Raw genomic sequence first — 18611 nt, 5'->3', positions numbered from 1 at the left:
GATCAGTTAGTAAAGGTCCCATAGCTTAGAAGAGAGTAACAAAGCAAGAAGAAAATGGAATCCCCTCTCCCCAGTCCCAGCAGCCAGGCTGGGATGAGGCAAGGGCTTACTGGAACAGGGACCCAAGGTTCAGGTGAGGAGAAATGAGCAGCCTAGAACCCTTGCCCAGCTGGCAGGCTTCTTGTAGCTCATTGGGGTGAGCTTTACTGTCAGGCTAATGTATGAGAGAGAGCTGATTGGTTTTTTTGGTTTGAAGAGGGGGGGCATTGGACTCAAGGGGCTGGCCCAAGGGGGCCTAGCTTGCCTAAGTATGTCACATTGGGGAAGCAGTAGTGGGCGCTGTCACTGAGGGATGAGAGTGGATCAGACGCTGAATTTCAGTTGTGCCAAAGCAGGCAGGGTGACATCTCTTTGGGCCTTTGTCCCTGACTGCCTATTACAAAAAGAATTACCTTGCTTCTGTTTCTCCCTCACTGTGCATCGTAATGTGGAGGTGATAGGAACTGTGCTTCCCAGGAAGGGGTGCATAGGTTGTGTGGTAGCTACCGCCACTCCAACAACTCTGGACCTTGGTATACAACCGTTCATCCTAGAATCCATCCCAGAGGACCAGGAACAAATGTATGGAGTTGAGGAATATTCTCTGCAGGCATGCACTGATACCTTATTTTGTATCTTCTTTCCATTTTTGTTGGCTTTGAGTATGGTGATTTCTCCGCTTATTATTTTAAACATTGTGGTTGGGTATTCTTCCAGGAAGGTATCTACAAGAATGTCATTATCCCAGGTTAACTCTCCTTTGGCTCCACTGGGTTTTACAAAGCTGATCCCCTGGCTATTCCTTAAACATGACAGGGACTCTCCCACCCCAGGACCTTTGCACTTGCTGTTTCTGTCACCTAGAACATCCATCTTCCAAATGGTCAGTGGTCTGTGTTCATTCTTTATCTGGTGTGACCTTGTCAGTGACAACCTCCCACCTTTCTGCCTCTTCCTCATCCTGTCCCCCACTCACTCTCTCTTCTACTCACCATATTCTGTTGTTTTTTTTTTAAATTGGGGCTTGTTTTGACACTACCTACTCACAAATAACATGGTCTATAATTAGCTCGTAATGCATATTGTCTTGTGTCCTCCAGCCTGCTTGTAAGTTCTGTGAGGGCAAGAAGGTTGGTCCTGCATGCTGATGTGCCCAGTCATTCAAGTGCCTGCTGCTCTGTGGAAGCTCCCTACTACAGCCCCTTCTTGTGAAGGAAGTAAGGAAGGGTTGGCTGAGGACTCTCTTGAATTAGAATAAATAGGAGGAGGAGGAAAGAGAGATGATAGCACACAGTGGCAGTCCCAGGACAAAGGTGACCTATGTCTACAAGCACCAGACCGACCAGTGGCGAGCAGGATCTCATCCCATCCTGCCCCTCTGCCCCAAGCCTGAAACCTCTCAGCGTGCCCAGGCTGGCCATGCAGTGTCTCAGCAGTGAGCCCTCTCCCCACCCCCTTGGAAACCTCCATCCCAGGCCTGCGTGTCTCCCAGGACTGATAAGACCAAGAAGGAGAAAGTCTAAATCCTTGCAGGCTGTGAGAGAGGCTGATAAGCAGAGCTCTGACAGCTGTGAAAGCATGCCCCTCCCTCCCTTGCCTGAGACAGAAAAAACCTGGGTGGGTGTGGGGAAGAAACTCAGGGGGAGTGGATGTGTTAGAATTCCAACAGGCTACTCTGTGGAAATACTGCAAGCCGCCCTAGCTTTATTCTCAAACCCTCTGCGCTTCACAAGGGCCAACTTCCAGGGCCTTTGTCACTGCAGACAGTGAAGAGCTATGCTCCCAGAAAGCCACGTGAGCTTCCAGCCAGAACAGGTAAAGCAGATTCCCAGGAGAATCAGACTTCTGGTTAGCCATGCCAGGGGGATCAAATCCTCCTTGAAATATTGAAATTACACCATAAATGAGTGCATCTCCTAGAAGCTCTTTTTGTTTTTCTTTGCCCAGCCTCGAAACAAAAAGAAAAAGAAAGAAATCAATTATTTTTATTAGTTTCTTTTTCTTTTCATTAGTTTCTCAGAGGTCAGGCTTTTTTTTTTTTTTTCATTTAAAATGTTTTTATTAGCTCCTTGTTCAAGCTAGGAACTCCTATCACATAGAAAGGATCTCTGAATAAAATAATGCCTATTCCTTTTGCAGTCATAGTTTTCCCTTCTGTATGGGTTGTCATTTAAAAATAGAAATAGAACAAATGTAGGCTGAAAACGCATTAGTGACCTACCCAGAGTCTCAGGATGACACAGTGGAGACCCAAGATAGAAGCCAGATTCCTGACCTCCAGCATGCCTCTGCCTCCCTCTCTCTCTCCCCTCCCTTCCTCCCTCCCCCCCTCTCTGCAGCTGGAGCATGTCCCTCTCATTGCACCTTCTACCAGGATAGTGGGGAAAAATAGTTGGCATTTTGGGGGTCAGGGTGTGATACACTGGGTTCCTGTCAGGAATCCTGGGAACAGGATGGATGGATGGATGGATGGAGTCATAACAGTCTCAAGGATAACCAGTTCCTGGTGTTGAAGAGCTAAAACAGATACCTCGATGGACATATCCAACCGGAGCTTCAGACTAGGGAACTTTCATTTTGCCAGTAAATTTAGTCACTAGCAACACATCCCCTAAGATGACTGAGGACAAGTCTAAGTTCCTTAAAGACACAAGCCTGTGCCTTAACCAGCTTTGTGTGTCCTGTTACACATAATACTTTCTAGGTGCTCATTAAATGTTTAGATGAATGAAATGTGTCAGTTATCATGAGGCTTTCTGAGAAAACATTAACATCTCTCAAGACTCATGCCATTTGCAGACTTTGGGATATCCAAAAATGATCACCCCTGGAGAGATCTCTGTAAATCAGCAAAGGAAGAACCAAAGAGAACGATAAATCATTCCATTACAGTGCCATGCGTTTACAAGTGAGTGGTTTGGAAGCATGACTGGTGCATACGCTGTATTTAGCTTTGGTGTGCTAAGCAAATTTGAACCAAATATAAATCCTAGTGTGGTATTTTTAATCCCCACTGGTGGGTGGGGATGCAGGGTGCTGCAGAAGGAGAGTTGGAGGAGCATCAGAGTTATTTTGCAAAGTTTAATCTACATTTATAGGAAGACGCATTTTGAAGAATTGGACTATCAATCACTTCCCACTGGCAGACTTTGTCATCAAGGGAAAAATGAGAGCAGGTCCCATTTTCCTCGAGTCTCTTCAGATTGCATTATTAAGATGGGTTTTGTCACTGTGAGCCATGTGTGAGCTTCCCTGGCATGCCTCCCTGTCCTCTTCCTCCTTATTTACAGCTTGCAGTAGACTTGTTGAGTGTGAAGCAAGAACCCAGACAGAATGTTAACACAGAGAATGGCCCGAGAGCCAGTGACATCTGGGGTCTTGGGTGCACTTGACTTAGGGAAACCCAGTCAGCTGTGGCCTGGCTCCTGCATTAGCTTTGATTTGGTACTCATTGTGTGAAGTCTGAAGCAGAACCTCAGCTGTGAGTGTCTCAGACAGGTGCTGATGATGGCCTTTAAATGTACAGCTTCCCACGCGAGACCAACTTAATTAGCCAGGGCTATGAGCCTAGCTAATGGTGAGGCCCGTGAATGCTTGATTTGCAATGGAAATTCACCACTTGGCATGGAGTCTCTGATTTTAAAATGCATTGGCTAACTTTGTAGCAGTTCCCCCAGCCTTTTCTCACGACAAGTCTTTCTTTCTGGAATATTTCAAATGCAAGAGATGAGACAGGCTTGTCCTTAGACCCGGATCCTGGCCACAGGCCTAAGCAGTGGTGATATTTGGCAGGACAGATACGGATCCAAAGGCCAAACAGCTTGCTCCTCCCCAGGCAGTTGAAATGAAGGACTGCTGCTCAGGGCCCTGCCTGTGTGTCTGTAAGGGGGTGTGGTGTCAGGGTAAAACTCCAGGAGATAAATCCAGGAGCAAAAAAGGCAAGACAACTGCATTAGGCAGGGAGCCAGTGCGGATCAGGAAGAGGTCTGGAATCATGGGAGGTTGAAGATAAGCAGTTTGGGTTGGTTGCCAACATGGGCAGTTGCCTGCTTTAATGTCTGGATAAGAACTCACTTGTAATTGGTAGATGGATTGTGTAGATGTAAATGGAGCCTGAAAAGAATCTATTCCTTTCCAGCAATTAAACATTCCTCTCTTCTCTTTCTTCCTAATCCTCAGCACAAAGGCAACTCATGGCTCTGCCTGGTTCATGGGGCCCATAGTAAAGAAATTTGTCCTTACTTCCCTACCCCTGTGTGATGGGATATAGTACAGGACTTGGTATGGCTAAATGGAGTTGGAAGCGTGCAGGTGTAAGATGCCTGGTTATTGCAGGTGGGGGCCTTATAAATATCACCACCACCTTATTTCCTTTCCCATGTGCATATTGCCACACCTACTTGACAACTTTCTTGAGTATTAAAAATGCTTTTCCAAAGAGTGATATATGTAAGGTAACTAAGGTTCAAGTCTTTCTTTTGTTTTATTTATATTTTGTATATGGGCTGGCAGGGAATCTTGTATGTAATATAAATCAATATGCATATTTTAAAATATTATCCAAAAACTACATGGATAAAATTGGTTGACAAGTCAATGGGTTTAGCATACTGGCTAAGGCCCATGGACTCCACAGGCCTTCTCTGCAGTGTCAGTAGTGATGCAAGATTTGGCTGTTCAGAAGGGGTTCCCCCCAAAGCCTATGAGCCCCAGCATTTGGGTCCTTATCCTATTTTAACTAAGAATTGATTAAAAGAAACAGACTGAGAAAGATAAACTATGGATAACTGAGTTTATTTAGGGAGAAGTCATGTATTGTGAGATTTATTTAGGAGAAATTAGAACCTAGGAAAAGGTTGGAGCAGTTACACATGCGCATGGAAGCTACTACCTAGAAGTGCATGCCAAAAGAAGAGACACACAAACGCATCAGCCCTGCACCTCCACGTGGAAGAACGTCAGAAGATTAAGTATGATGGACTCAGCTTAAGGAAGGAGAACAGAGGGAACGTGCCCAAGCAGAGACCAGGAAATTCCAATGAGTCATTAGTACTCAAGAATGTCAAGAAAGTTAATACACACATGGTAGACCTCAGAGTTTAGAGGAAATGTGGAAGACCCAGTGCTTAGAAGAAAATCATAACAAAGTGAAAAAAAAATCTGGAAACAGAATCCATGGATGAAACAACAGAAGAGTAGTATGCAGGCAGGTAATGGGGGCCTCTCCTAGCAGGCTGAGAGAGGAGGGGAGACCCTTACTCACTATTTAGATAAAAGAAACACAGGTCAGTCAGGCCACCCTGGTGGAAGAGGGGGATGGAGGCTGTATTTAATTTTTTCCTTCAAATAAAAGAACAATGAGGATTAAGAGGTAGTGAGGGACTCAGAGATCAAAGAAGAATCATACATGTACTCAAAGGGAGAAGCCACCCCAAAGTCAGGTGCAGGTGGAGGACAAGCGGGAGGAGCGCTCTCTGTAGCCTTGCTGGGAAGGCGAGAGGCTGAGCTACATGAGTTACAGAACTACTTAGGGAGGCAGGATCACTGGGAGAGAGGAGAGGTCAGCCAGACAAGCCTTTATAGTTAATTAGGATGGATTTCTGTCATCAAACTCAGGTATGCAGGGGAAAGACCTGGTTGGCTGGTGGATTCAAAGACTAGCCCACCTAGGTAGCGTGCCAGACTGGGGAAGCAGCAGGGGGCACTTCAGCCATTTTGGATGAGATGCTGAATTCCAGTTCCGTCCAAGCCATTGGGCTGATATGTTCTGGTTCTGGTTTTGGCTCTTGTCCCGGATTAACTGCCTGAAAGAAGCTAGCTTTCTCTTGTCTCCTTCAGTGGTGCGCAGCATCTGCTCTCCATTCATGTCCTGCTTCACTGAATTACAAAAATACACGCCTAGAGCTTTGGGGAGAGCATGGGCAGCTGGTGACATGACTGAATTAAGACATTGCTCTTGTCTCCTGCCACTGCTCCTCGTGGTCCTGTAGGTTACACAGGAGCTGACATTGTCACTGAGCCTGTGGATGTCAGCCACATTCCATCCCCAGACTTCAAGGTGATTAACGTTGTGAAGATGTCTTAGGTGGAGTGCCTGGGCCTTAGGGTGGGCTGCCCATCACAAGTGGGCTACTGCTGCACCTCGAGTGTTGCTTTATTTAATCTTGACTGAGTCAGCTACTCGGAAAATATATCAGCAAGCACATCACTCAAGTGAATCTCTCCCCCGCCCCTGCACCGTGCATGTGGCCTTAAATTGCCCTGTATTTCTAGAAACAGATGGCCTGCTTCAAAAATTTTTGCTTAAATTGGGGATGGGAGAGAAATAGTAGGTGATGCCTGTCTTCAGGTATCCAGACTTGCCAAAGAAGGAAGCCATATGGGTAGGGATGGTCACTGGCAAGGAGCAGGATCCTCTACAACCATGACTACCCAGCTGTCACCTGTTCTTTGACTCATGAAGTAGATCCCACTCTGAGAACAGAATTGACTGCAGCCTTTCAACTCATCCCAGAGGCTTAACACTGACAGTGGCTTAACCCTGACAGTCCTGGCTCCTTCCATGTCCTAAGCATAGCATGTGAGACAGATGCAAGAATTCCAGGCTCTCCTAGATCCCAGGAAAATGGAAGGAAGCAGCCGGCCAGGCTCTCCTAGATCCCAGGTAGATGGAAGGAGGTGGCCAGCCAGGCTCCCTTAGATCCCAGGTAGATGGAAGGAGGTGGCCAGCCAGGCTCCCTTAGATCCCAGGTAGATGGAAGGAGGTGGCCAGCCAGGCTCCCCTAGATCCCAGGTAGATGGAAGGAGGTGGCTGGCCAGGCTCCCCTAATCCCACATTTGGATGTTACATTAGAAAATGTAATGTTTAGGGCTGGAGAGATGGCTAAGCAGTTGAGGCGCTTGCCTGCAAAGCCTAAGGACCCAGGTTCATTTCTCCAGGTCCCACATTAGTCAAATGCACATCATGGTGCATGCATCTAGAGTTCATTTGCAGTGGTTACAGGCCCTGACACTCCCATTCTCTCTCTCTCTCTCTCTCTCTCTCTCGCTCTCCCTCTACCCCCTCCCTCCCTCTCTCCTCCCGCCCTGTGTACCTAATAAATAAATAAGTAAATAAAATGAAATTTAAAATGTAATATTTATTTGCCAATGTGCTTCCCCTTAAATTAGCCAGTTCCTTTGTTATTGTTTATAAAAGGAACATCTTTTTAAAACTCTTATGCAACTGACTTGCCTTTCAGAAACACAATAAAGCCTTGTTTCCATTATAAAAGTACACATTCTAATTACAGAATGTTTGGAAAATATAGAAAAGAGAACATAAACCACATTTCCTGCTTCCATAAATAATCATTACTAGCAACTGGCGTATTTACTTTCAGATTCTTTTCTGCACATAGGTAATGGAGTCTTGGTTTTACAATTAGGATATTTATTGCTTCACATCTTGCTTTTTCCCACTTACATTAATTATTTCTCCATTTTGTAAACTGTCCCTAAGCAGTCATAATGGTTATGTAGTGTTCTCTCAAATAGACACACCTTATTGTACTTGGCCACATAACTACTAATCAACACTTAGGTTTTGCCAATGAGTTATTAGTAATTTTTAAATTTTTATTTATTAATTTGAGAGAGAAGAAGCAGAGAAAGAGAGAGAGAGAATGAATAGGTGCTGCAGGGCATCCAGCTACTGCAAACAAACTCCAGACACATGTGCCACCTTGTGCATCTAGATTAGGTAGGTCCTGGGGAATAGAACCTGGGTCCTTAGGTTTTACAGGCAAGTGCCTTAACAGCTAAGCCATTTCTCCAGCCCAGCAATGAGTCCTTATTGACAGAGCCATATTGATGTTTGGAGCCTTTTTCCTGTCACATTTTGGATTACTTCCTAAAGTTGGGTTTCCATAGATTTTATACCAGCTATGAACACTTTTAGGGCTCATTGCATTTTATTTCTAAAGTGTTTTCCAAGCAGATTGTATCTGCTTATACCCTTGCAAGTAAACAATTGAATGGACTCCATTTTCACCTTATCTTTGCCAAAATAGAGTGCATCATCAAAAAAAAAAAAATCCTCCCTGCATTTCTAGGTAAGAATAGCATCTAATTGTGCTGAATTCTGCAGCTTCCTTTTTTAATTTTATTTTTATTTTTATTTATTTATTTGAGAGCGACCTATAGAGAAAGAGGCAGAAAGAGAGAATGGGCACGCCAGGGCCTCCAGCCACTGCAAAGGAACTCCAGGCATGTGCGCTCCCTTGTGCATCTGGCTAACCTGGATCCTGGGGCATCAAGCCTCGAACCGGGGTCCTTAGGCTTCACAGGCAAGCACTTAACTGCTAAGCCATCTCTCCAGCCCTGCAGCTTCCTTTTACATGTTGATTGAAGTTTTATTTAGGAACATTGCTGTGCTTTGCATACTTCATGAAAATTCTAAGAAAGTGCTCTTGAAAAGGATGGGATTTATTTTTACTATATTTCACATTTTTGTTATGATTTCTCATCTTGTAACCTCTACTTTTCAGTCATCTTACATGAAGAAATATATAGCCAAGTATAATTGTTGCTTTCCTCCTCTGACCAAACACCTGAGAAAAGCAACTTGAGGGAGGAGGGACTTCTCTTGGCTCACATTTGAGAGTGCAGCCCATCAGTTGTCACATGACATCTGCACTCAGTGATCACAGGAGGGGCCAGATGCTTGCTTTCTCCTTTTTATTCAGTCTCAAACCCCAGCCCATAGGATGGTGCTAAACAAATTTAGCTAAACCTTTCTGAAAATACCCTGGGTGTGTCCCCATGGTGATTCTAAATCCACTCAAGTAGACAATGAAGATTAGCCATCACACCAAACTAGGAACATGGAATTCAGGTCCTTAAGATTCGGGCTATTGAGATGGCTGCCCGGCTTTCAGACAATAATTAACTTTATCAGTATTTTGGCTTTCCTGACATAACTTTAGTCAGTAACCCTTGAATTATCTGCTGTTTACAATCTTCAAGGTTTTATTTCTCTCCCCATTCCCTTCCTTTGTTCTCTTTCCTTTCCTCCCTCATTCTTCTCTATCTCTGCTTCCCCTCCCTCTTCTCTCCATCCTGTGACAGCTCAGGTGAAGCTCTGACAGCTGGAAATTAACTGGCTAATCCACATGCCAAGGACCCTGGTTCCTGCCTCTCTTCCTGCTAAGCATGATTTATGGTTGTTTGGCCGAAGGTCAAAATCTGATTCCATGGAGTGGGGGTGGAAGGAGAAATATTTGATTTCTTTGACACAGCTCATTAAAAATGCATACATATGGATCTAAAAATGAAACATTTCTTCATGTCAACATGAGTTACAGTGGGAGCCTAGAGCAAGAGCTGGGTATTGGAGTGCTAAACTGTCGCCAAGTAATCACATCGGCACAGCAGTGCCTTTTGATGAGAGGAGAAGGGAAAAAGTGATCTGGACTCTGGAAAGTAGAAATGAAAATTTTCTCTTTTGCCTGGGGGTTTCCTTGGACGGAAAGGCCAGTTTATTAGAAAACTCCATTTTATTCAAATGTCTATTTATTTGACAAATGCATATCTGGTCTTAACTGTTAATACGATGCATATGAACTAACTAGCAAAAGATGGCTTGTTTCAAAGTCCCTGATATTTCTGCTTTCTCACTTAATTCTGCTTCCTCCACCTGTTACTTTCGAGGGGTCTGAGTTTTACGTGTCTAGACTCTAAGCCTTGCATGGTGAACCCCACACATGCATGGGAACAAGATCACACACCCCATACTTTGCAAACACACACAAGCCACTCGGGATCTGTTAAAGTGAAAAGTGTGATCTAGGTCCAGGGCAGGGCCCAGAGTCTGCATTGCTGCCAGATTCACCGAAGGGTCCCTGCTGGAGTCCAAGTGCCACTCTAAAAGCAAGGCTCACTAGAACCACTGTGTCTGTGCTGGATTGAAGAGTGTCCTCCAAAAATTTGTGTCTACCCAGGGCCTGTGAATGCCATACGAACTTATTTGTAAATATAGTGCAGTTGAGTGCATCATCATTTATCCAGGGAACCAACAGGGTAGGCGGTTGACTGAGACACTGGTTTATTTTAGGGAATCAGCTCGTGTAAGTCTGAAATCTGCAGGGCAGGCCCACAGGCAGAATGGATGCTGCAGACATGAGTCAGAGGCATGATGGACACAGAATTCCATCTTCCGTCATAGACTTCAGGGTTTGTTTGGTTTTTGTTTTTTTTTCCTCTTTATGCCTTCAACTGATTGAGGGCCCACCCACATTACTTACTTAAAGTCTACTGATGTAGAATTGATCATATTTAAAGATATACTTGCATGGCAGCATTTAGACAGGCGGTTTAGCCAAAAGCTGAGCACCACAGACTAGCCAATTCTACATGGAAAATTCACCATCCCAGTAAGGTTATGCTATGTTTATGCCTTAAACCCAAAATGGCTGATACCCCTGTGATAAGAAAGAAACTTGAGTGCAAAGACATAGAGATTCCGACCACATGAAGACAAAGGCAGGCTGAAGTGGTACATGTAGAATCTGCAGATTGCCAGCAACCACACAGTGGGCAGAGGAAAGGAAAGTCTCTTCCCTAGAGCTATGGAGGGAGCCTGGCCCTGCTGACACCTTGCATGTGGGTTTGTGGCTTCCATGACCACGAAAAGTGCCTTTCTGTGTTCTGTACTGCATTCCATTGCAGTGGTGCTTTCTCGCAGAAGCACTAGGAAACTAACGGCCAATGAGATGACGGAGAAGCACTATGAAGCCACAGTGCCTGCTGTTCCTGGTAGCCTGCCACCGCGGAAGATGGACCTGCAGAAAGGGTGTGTGAGGCGCACAGTTCAATTGCTGCAGCGTAGAAGAGTCGCTCAGAGCCACTGTGGCTGGAAATGCATTGGCTGTTCTCCCACCTCTCTAGACTTTCTGGCCTGGGAAGACTTGTCTCTTCCCTCTGCTGTCACTTCTCACCCAGCCTTCACGTTGCAGGGCAGCCTGGTGACAGATGAAGAGTTAAATTTACTTTTCTTTGAACAAACTATACTAATTAAAATGTGCCCCACTGGGGTTGTCATTTGCCATAAGTAATGCATGTTTCATTAACATTTGCTTTTAAAAACCAGCAAGATCATAAAGTTATGATTGCCCCAGCCTAACCACTGTCCAGACTTAATATGCATGATAGACGCTCCCAGCATAGCGAGGAGCTGGGCAGCAGTTTTTGATGCCAGGTTCATACTTGTTTTTAACAGAGGAGAATCAATACCAAATGAGGGTTAGACTAACAAGGTGAGCTGTCAAGAATGGGAGAAATAATTAAAGTTGTGATATTAACAAAGCAATATGGTCGTAGAGGAATGGATAGGTGATTTTAATCTGGTCTCCTCCTTCCCCTCTGCCTTGGGCACATTTGTTGGCATTTTCAGGAGGACATAGAATCAGGAGGTATTTTTCTACTAGGGAATGTTTAAGTAAATGTCAGTTATGATCAATAGGGTCGCCTTCACCAGGAAAGCTGTAAATGTCACTCATTTCGCCTTTCAGCAACAGTTTGTGTGTGTGTGTAGCCAGTGGGTTCATCTTTAGCCACAAATACCAGCAAGAATTGGTGAATGAAGAAATAAGATTACCTATGAAAAATTGAGCTCCTCTTACCAGAGGTGATGTAGAGAAATCACATTTCCCACCAGCATGATTTCTCAGCTGTCAAATTAATCAAATTAAGATGCCTCTGAGGAGGACCGCCTAGAGGTGGACTTCAGACAGAGCATAAGCCACATGGTTCGGGTGCTTGAAAGTGATGTGTGGAAAGAAGTTTGACATCTTGGTTGAAGTGTGTATGGAACCATGGGTAGATCAGCAAGGTCATAGTCTTCTGTTACCATTTGGGTCTGAAACATCCCCCAAAATGTCTATCATGTGTTGATGATGTGACATCCAGTGCAGAAGTGTGGGAAGTGATTGGATTGTGAAGGCTCTAACGTCATCAGTGGACTCACTCTGAGGGCTTCCATAGCTTCATAGAGCCTGGGGAGGTAATGGAAACTGTGGGAGGTGGGGCCTAACCAGAGGAAGTAGAACACTGGGAGTGTGTCCCACTGAGGTCCAGAAACAGCAGAGCCCAGTGACCACAGGCTGTAGCCTCTGCAAGCATGAGCAAAATAATTCTCCCTTTAAGGTGATTTTTCTCATATATTTTGTTACAGCAATGGAAAACTAGCTCACACTCCATGGCAATATAGTACATGTAACACATTTCTTTTTTTAAATTTAATTTAATTTTTCTCAATTTTTTAAAACATTTTCCATGATTATAAAAAATATCTCATGGTAATACCCTCCTCTCCCCTTTTCCCCTTTGAAATTCCATTCTCCATCACATCTCCTCCCCATCTCAATAAGTCTCTCTTCTATTCCAATGCCATGATCCTTCCCTCTTATGATGGTCTTGTGTAGGTAGTGCCAGGCACTGTGAGGTCATGGATATCAAGGCCATTTTTTGTCTGGAAGGAGCACGTTGTAAGGAGACCTACCCTTCCTTTGGCTCTTACATTCTTTCCGCCACCTCTTCCGCATTAGACCCTGAGCCTTGAAAGGTGTGATCGAGATGTTATTCGGTACTCTAGTCACTTAAAAATATGGAACGCTTCACGAATTTGCGTGTCATCCTTGCCCAGGAGCCATGCTAATCTTCTCTGTATCATTCCAATTTTAGTATATGTGCTGCCAAAGCGAGCACAACACTCATATTTCTTTTTTTTTCTTTTTTTTTTTTTTGTTCATTTTAATTTACTTACTTGAGAATGACAGAGACAGAAGGAGGCAGAGAGAGAGAGAGAGAGAGAATGGGCACACCAGGGCTTCCAGCCACTGCAAACGAACTCCATACATGTGCGGCCCCTTGTGCATCTGGCTAACGTGGGTCCTGGAGAATCGAGCCTTAAACCGGGGTCCTTAGGCTTCACAGGCAAGCGCTTAACCGCTAAGCCATTTCTCCAGCATAACACTCATATTTCTCAGAAGGCGTCCCCATCTAGGTTCTGAGAGAGACCCTGCCTTAAAGTGGAGAATAATTGAGGAAGACACCCAATATTGACTTCTGGCCTCCACATACATTTACACGTACCTTCATGTACACACATGAACATGCACACATACACACAGCATACATAAAAATGACCAGCTCATTGCTTAGATGAGAATAGACATTATGACAGTCAGTTTCCTTCCCAAATAGCCATATCCAGATGGGTCTTTCTTTCTTAGGCTCACTATCACTTTCCTCATCTGCAGTGCGATTCAAAGATCCGTGCCATCCTTATTCAGCATTGGCCCCTCAGCTGGGGTTTGTCTGCCTCTTCACTCATTTCTTCTGCTTGTGCCCCATGGACCAGCTGGCAGAAGGCAGTGTTACAGTGCAGGTTGCCTTAGAATCTCTGTTTGCTGGTGCTGTTTACTCAGCAGCTGCCTATTAAGTATGTGCTGCATGGGAGACTGCTTTGGACACACACACAGCAGTGAATAAGATGGCCAGAAACCCCTGTCTTCAATGAACTTATAACCTAGAATGATTATTCTTGGAGAAACAGGTAGCAGGAGGTTTTAACCTATAGGCTAAAACCAAGTGAGTGGGAGGTAGTGGGAGCCAAATGCTAATGACCTCTGCTCTGGGTGAGGTGGAACCAAATGAGCTATAATATGATCTGATTTCTTCCATGGTTGTGGTTGCTCCTGGCTGCTGTGCTGAGGAGGGACTGTAGGGGGCAGTAGAAAAAGCATTTAGCGTGCTTTTGAGGTACCTGGGCATGAAAGAGTGGTGGCCAGCTCAGGGTGGAAAAAGGTGTCAAAAAGTGGTCGATACAGGCTATGCCTTGAAAGTAGGCTCAGATGGAATTGCTTGTGGATTTGATGAGGATGTGAAAGAAAAGTCAAGGATGATGCCAAGGTTTCTGGCTTAGGAAAAAAAAATGGCAAAATAGAGTCAATAACAAACAGGAAGGAATATCACCAAAGAAACAGACTAGGAAATCAGTCAGGTGTATCATCTTTTGAAATTCAGTGTATCCTTGGGTAGCTGATCCCTGGGACAGAGTGAAATCGCTTATCCCCATTTGTAGTTCATTACTAACTTTTTAGCATATTCAGAAGCCCTGCCCCCAACCTGTACCTCCCAATAAATGTTAACGTCTGGTAGCTTTTCAAAACTATGGTTAGTTTTTTAAATAACCAGTTTACTTTAACTATAAAAGTACTGTATACTAGTGATTTTTTTTTTTTTTAATTCTAAGAATTAAAGGACTAAGGTGAAAAATAAGAACTCGTCCTTGCTCTCATGCTACCCTGGGGTAATTACTGTTAAAATTGCTTTTTGGCTTTTGCAGTTAACCATTTTTCCATATGTTGCTGTGTGCTGGGCTTGGAGCTAGTAAGTGCTAGATGAGCATCGCCTCACAGTAATCCTCTTATGAACTTTTGAAATGTAGGTAGCTTATTTTTCCAGTTTGCAGATAAGTAAACAGAATCAAGGGAAGTACCTCCCTTGGGTGCCAGGCTGGTGGGGCACAGACTAAAGCACAAGTCTTTTATACTTTACAGTCAGTCCCACTGTCTCGGGAGCCAGCACCCAGGGCTTCATGAGGAAGCCTGGAATATCCTGGTATCTTCTGCTGGGGTTGAATATGAGCTGTTTTATAAAGATGCTACCTAAATTAAATGAAAATGGGCTAATTAAACGTGGCCTCTTTGAATAAACTGCCATATTTCTAATTACAGCTTTTCTTTTCTCCTGAGAAGCCAGCCAAACAGTGTTTTGAAAAGTTCCTCAATTATTAATGGTTGGATAACACTCTGAAAATGTAAAGTGTCATTAAATTGTTAATAAGAAAGTCTGTAGGGGGATGGGAGCCAGTTGTCAGCTCCCTCCCTCTCTCTTTCTCTCTCTCTCTCACTCTTTTTCTCTCTGTCATGCACTCACATGCAAACATGGCCTTAGTTTAAAACATCAGAAATTAAATGTCAGCCTGACTGATCTTAACTGCTAGGAAACACCATACCTTGCTTCCCTCCTGCCATCTTTCCTTGAGTATGGCCTTGACACTGAACCAGCCTGCCTCTGACAGAAAGGAGGAGCTTCTCTAGACTGGAGAAGGAGAAATAGCTGGTCATAAATCATTGCAGTAAGGAGAAATAGATGTACCCAGGAGGTGGCCCTATATCCTTCATGCTTGGAAAGGACCTGAGGTGTGAGGTGGTCACTGTGATCTGGCCCTTTGCAGATGAAAGTCATGAGGTAAGAAAGTAGATAATGTTGGCCATCCAGAGGTAGAAAGGTTTGTGGGTTCAGAGCTGGGACACATGCACATGTACACACCTCTGAAGGTAACATAGAGGAATGTAGGTAGAAGTTCAATAGCTTTGAGAGATTTTTCTGGACCTAGTCCTCCAGGCTCAAAATTTTGACATCAAAATTGTCTCCCCTCCTCACTTTCACCCCAGTCCATTCTTGTTCAAGAAGTAGGTTTCCACTTGGGCAATAGTGCCTAGTTATCAGTACATTGGTAGTCCTGGGAACTTGGGTCCATTTAGCTTAAGAAGTTGCACAAAGCCCCTTGTCCACTCCTCCTGGATGGGGACTGTGACCACAGTCAGCTGCCTTCAGCTTCCTGCAAAAGCTCACCCAGACATTGACCATACTTGATACCACCTTTAGGAAAGACATGATGGCAAGTCATAGAGGCTTTCTCCCTCACCCGTCATCTTCAGCCCCTTCAGGAAGGCATTCGTGGAATGGCTAGGAGTCATGCCTCATGGTGTGGCAGCAATGACAGCTTTGAGGGTTTTTAAAAATGTTTTATTTGAAGCCGGGCATGGTGGCACACACCTTTAATCCAAGCACTTGGGAGGGAGAGGTAGGAGGATTGCTGTGAGTTCAAGGCCACCCTGAGACTCCACAGTGAATTCCAGGTCAGCCTGGGCTAGAGTGAGACCCTACCTCAAAAAACAAAACAAAACAAAAAAATTATTTGCAAGGGAAGAGAGAGATAGAGAATGAGAATGGGTGTGCCAGGGCCTCCAGCCACTGCAAACAAACTCCATACACATGTGCCACTTTGTGCATCTGACTTACGTGGGTCCTGGGGATTTGGAATGGTGTTGTTAGGCTTTGCAGGCAAGTGCCTTAACCACTAAGCCATCTCTACAGCCCAGCTTTGAGTTTTTACCATGATCCTGGTATTAAACAAAGGAGTCAGACTAAGATAGGTGTGCATCTTTGAAGAAGGAACTGGAATATGGAAGGATATGGAAACGAGGGATTCTAAGGTTGGGATGTGATTTAAGAAGTAGAGACATCATTCATTATTAATGGTTGTCAACATTTAGGTGCTCCAGTCACTGTGCTGAGAATTTGAGGCATGTCATTAGGAATGCGCAAGGTGAAGCATGGTGACGCACAATGATGACAGACTTCTGAGAGACACTCTTCACGGGCTAGCCCGTGAAAGAAACATGGAGCATGCGCTCATGTGCTTTTATAAACACTCAGCTTATGAACAGGTGAACTTATATGCGCTCAAAGGAAAGATAAGGGTGATTGCTTATCTAACAAATGATTATTTGCTTTAGGAAAATATTCAAAACATTTACATTTTTTCTTTTGAACTCTTCATTGGATTAAAGTAAACCATGTTGACCATTATACAGAGAATTTTGTGCATTCTAGCCTGCTGCTCTGGGCAGGAAGGGTCCAGTCAACGAGAGATGAAAAACTAAGTCTAGTTTGGACTAAACAAAAATGTGACTTCTGAGGTTCGCTACCATCTCACCATTTTAGTGTTTATCAATGTATGAATGACCTTGTACCTATCAATGGTAACAATATACATTCCTGAGACTTACCTAGTCACAAAGAATGAAAATACACAAGAGTAGCACTCTGGAAGCCTGTTTTAATACACACCAAAGGGGATTCTGTTGTTCACCATCATTTGACCTTGCTTTACTTCACCCTTTGCCTGTTAGCCCCATGTTCCTGGTCTCCCTTGTTTTGTGTCTCTCCCTGCTACTTTCTAAAGGATTCCTTCTGAGCTTTCAGTTCATTTATTCGCTTTTCACCTGTGTCTAATCTACTATTAAACTAGCCTATTGGGTTTTTTTCATTTTAGCTAACATGTTAACTCATTTCTGTCCATTCTGTTTGGTTCGTTTTCAAGACTATTTCCTAGTTTTTTAAAAGAAAAATAGCCTGGGCTAGAGTGAACCCCTACCTCAAAAAACCAAACAAACAAACAAAAGCTTGCAGATGGATATATTCAACTTTTATGTCCTTAGAACATAGTCATGGGAGCTGGGAAGATGGCTCATTGGTTAAGGTGCTTGTTTGCAAAACCTGCTGACGTGGGTTCAATTCCCCAGCCCGTCAAGTAAGTCCAGACAACCCCCACACCATCCCAAAAAAAGTCTGGTGTTCAGTTTGCAGTAAGTAGCAAGAGCATTTATTCCCCAAACTACACGCACCCCTTGGAAAAAAAAAAAAAAGAATATTTTACCTCAATTTTATTTTTCCCAGTAAATGAGTTGTTTGCAGGTCACCATCATAGAACCAGCACTGGACATCTCTAGCCTGCAGTGTGAGAGCAGTTCCTCTATCCACGGCAGCCCCTGGGATTAGAAGGCTACAGCTGAGCCTCTGACCTGCTGAGGTACAGAACACTCACTGGCCTCTACCCAAGTCTGGCACCTCTGTTCTCCCTAGAGTGGTTTCATGAACCTCAAATAAGTGGCCTTAGTCTCAAAGCAACAGTTAGTTTAATGCAAGTTTTTAAAAGGCCACACAGTGCTTTTAAAAACAGCTAAAGGGGGATGACATAAAAGTTGAGAAGCGTTCAATGCCGGGAGTCCAGGGAGCAGACCTACCACTGATCAAGTCCCGGGGACGACCTTCCCTCCCGCAACCCCCTCTAGCACCTCTGATGGTAAGCACAGTTTGATTAACACAGTGGCTCAGCGTAGCCCGTGTGCATCACAGAATGTAGTGGTGTAAGTTGGGAGGGGCATGCTCCAATTTCCTTCTTTGAAAAGTGGGGAGACAGCCTGTGCCTGGGCACCATCACTCTTGTTTTCATTATTCCTTCAAATGGATTAATTGGCCTCTTAGGGAAGACTGCCACCGGTCCTAAAGGAGCCTCTTTCTGCCACATTAGTGCATGCCCTTCACTCTGCTCCTGAAAGTCATTCTGGAAGACATACATCCTTCTCCACCTGTGATGCCCTATTTATCAGCAAACCTCCCACTGAAGAAACAAGATAAAAAACCTTGGGCTATAAAGCAGTGCTATGCATTAAGTTCTGTTGGTTTTGTGTCTAGACAGAACTAAGAGACCCTTTTGAGGCCCTGGCAGTACCTATACAAGGCTGTATATTTTTTTACCTCGGTAGGAGGGTGGATGACATCTTCATGGATTAGACAGAGGCCACAGAGTCAAGCAGAGAAAGCAATAATGAGAAGAAAGCACAGCTCTGGCGTGCCTATCCCTTAATCCCTAGTGCACCTGTTAACAGAAGAAGATG

At 44.3% G+C, this 18611-nt stretch overlaps 1 protein-coding gene and 1 non-coding gene across 2 annotated transcripts in view; one reads left to right on the top strand and one right to left on the bottom strand.

Annotated features, from left to right (window-relative positions):
• Positions 1-18611, top strand: part of Ldlrad3 (low density lipoprotein receptor class A domain containing 3) — a 291677-nt gene that overhangs the window by 224668 nt on the left and 48398 nt on the right. The gene's annotated exons all lie outside the window — the stretch shown is intronic.
• On the bottom strand, positions 12677-12783 carry LOC123463061. Its single transcript, XR_006638673.1, has one exon. It is a non-coding gene; the product is annotated as a U6 spliceosomal RNA (small nuclear RNA).

This window comes from Jaculus jaculus, chromosome 8 (assembly GCF_020740685.1).
Source record: "Jaculus jaculus isolate mJacJac1 chromosome 8, mJacJac1.mat.Y.cur, whole genome shotgun sequence".
Classification (NCBI taxonomy): domain Eukaryota; kingdom Metazoa; phylum Chordata; class Mammalia; order Rodentia; family Dipodidae; genus Jaculus; species Jaculus jaculus.
This window is presented reverse-complemented; position numbering and strand designations above follow the sequence as displayed.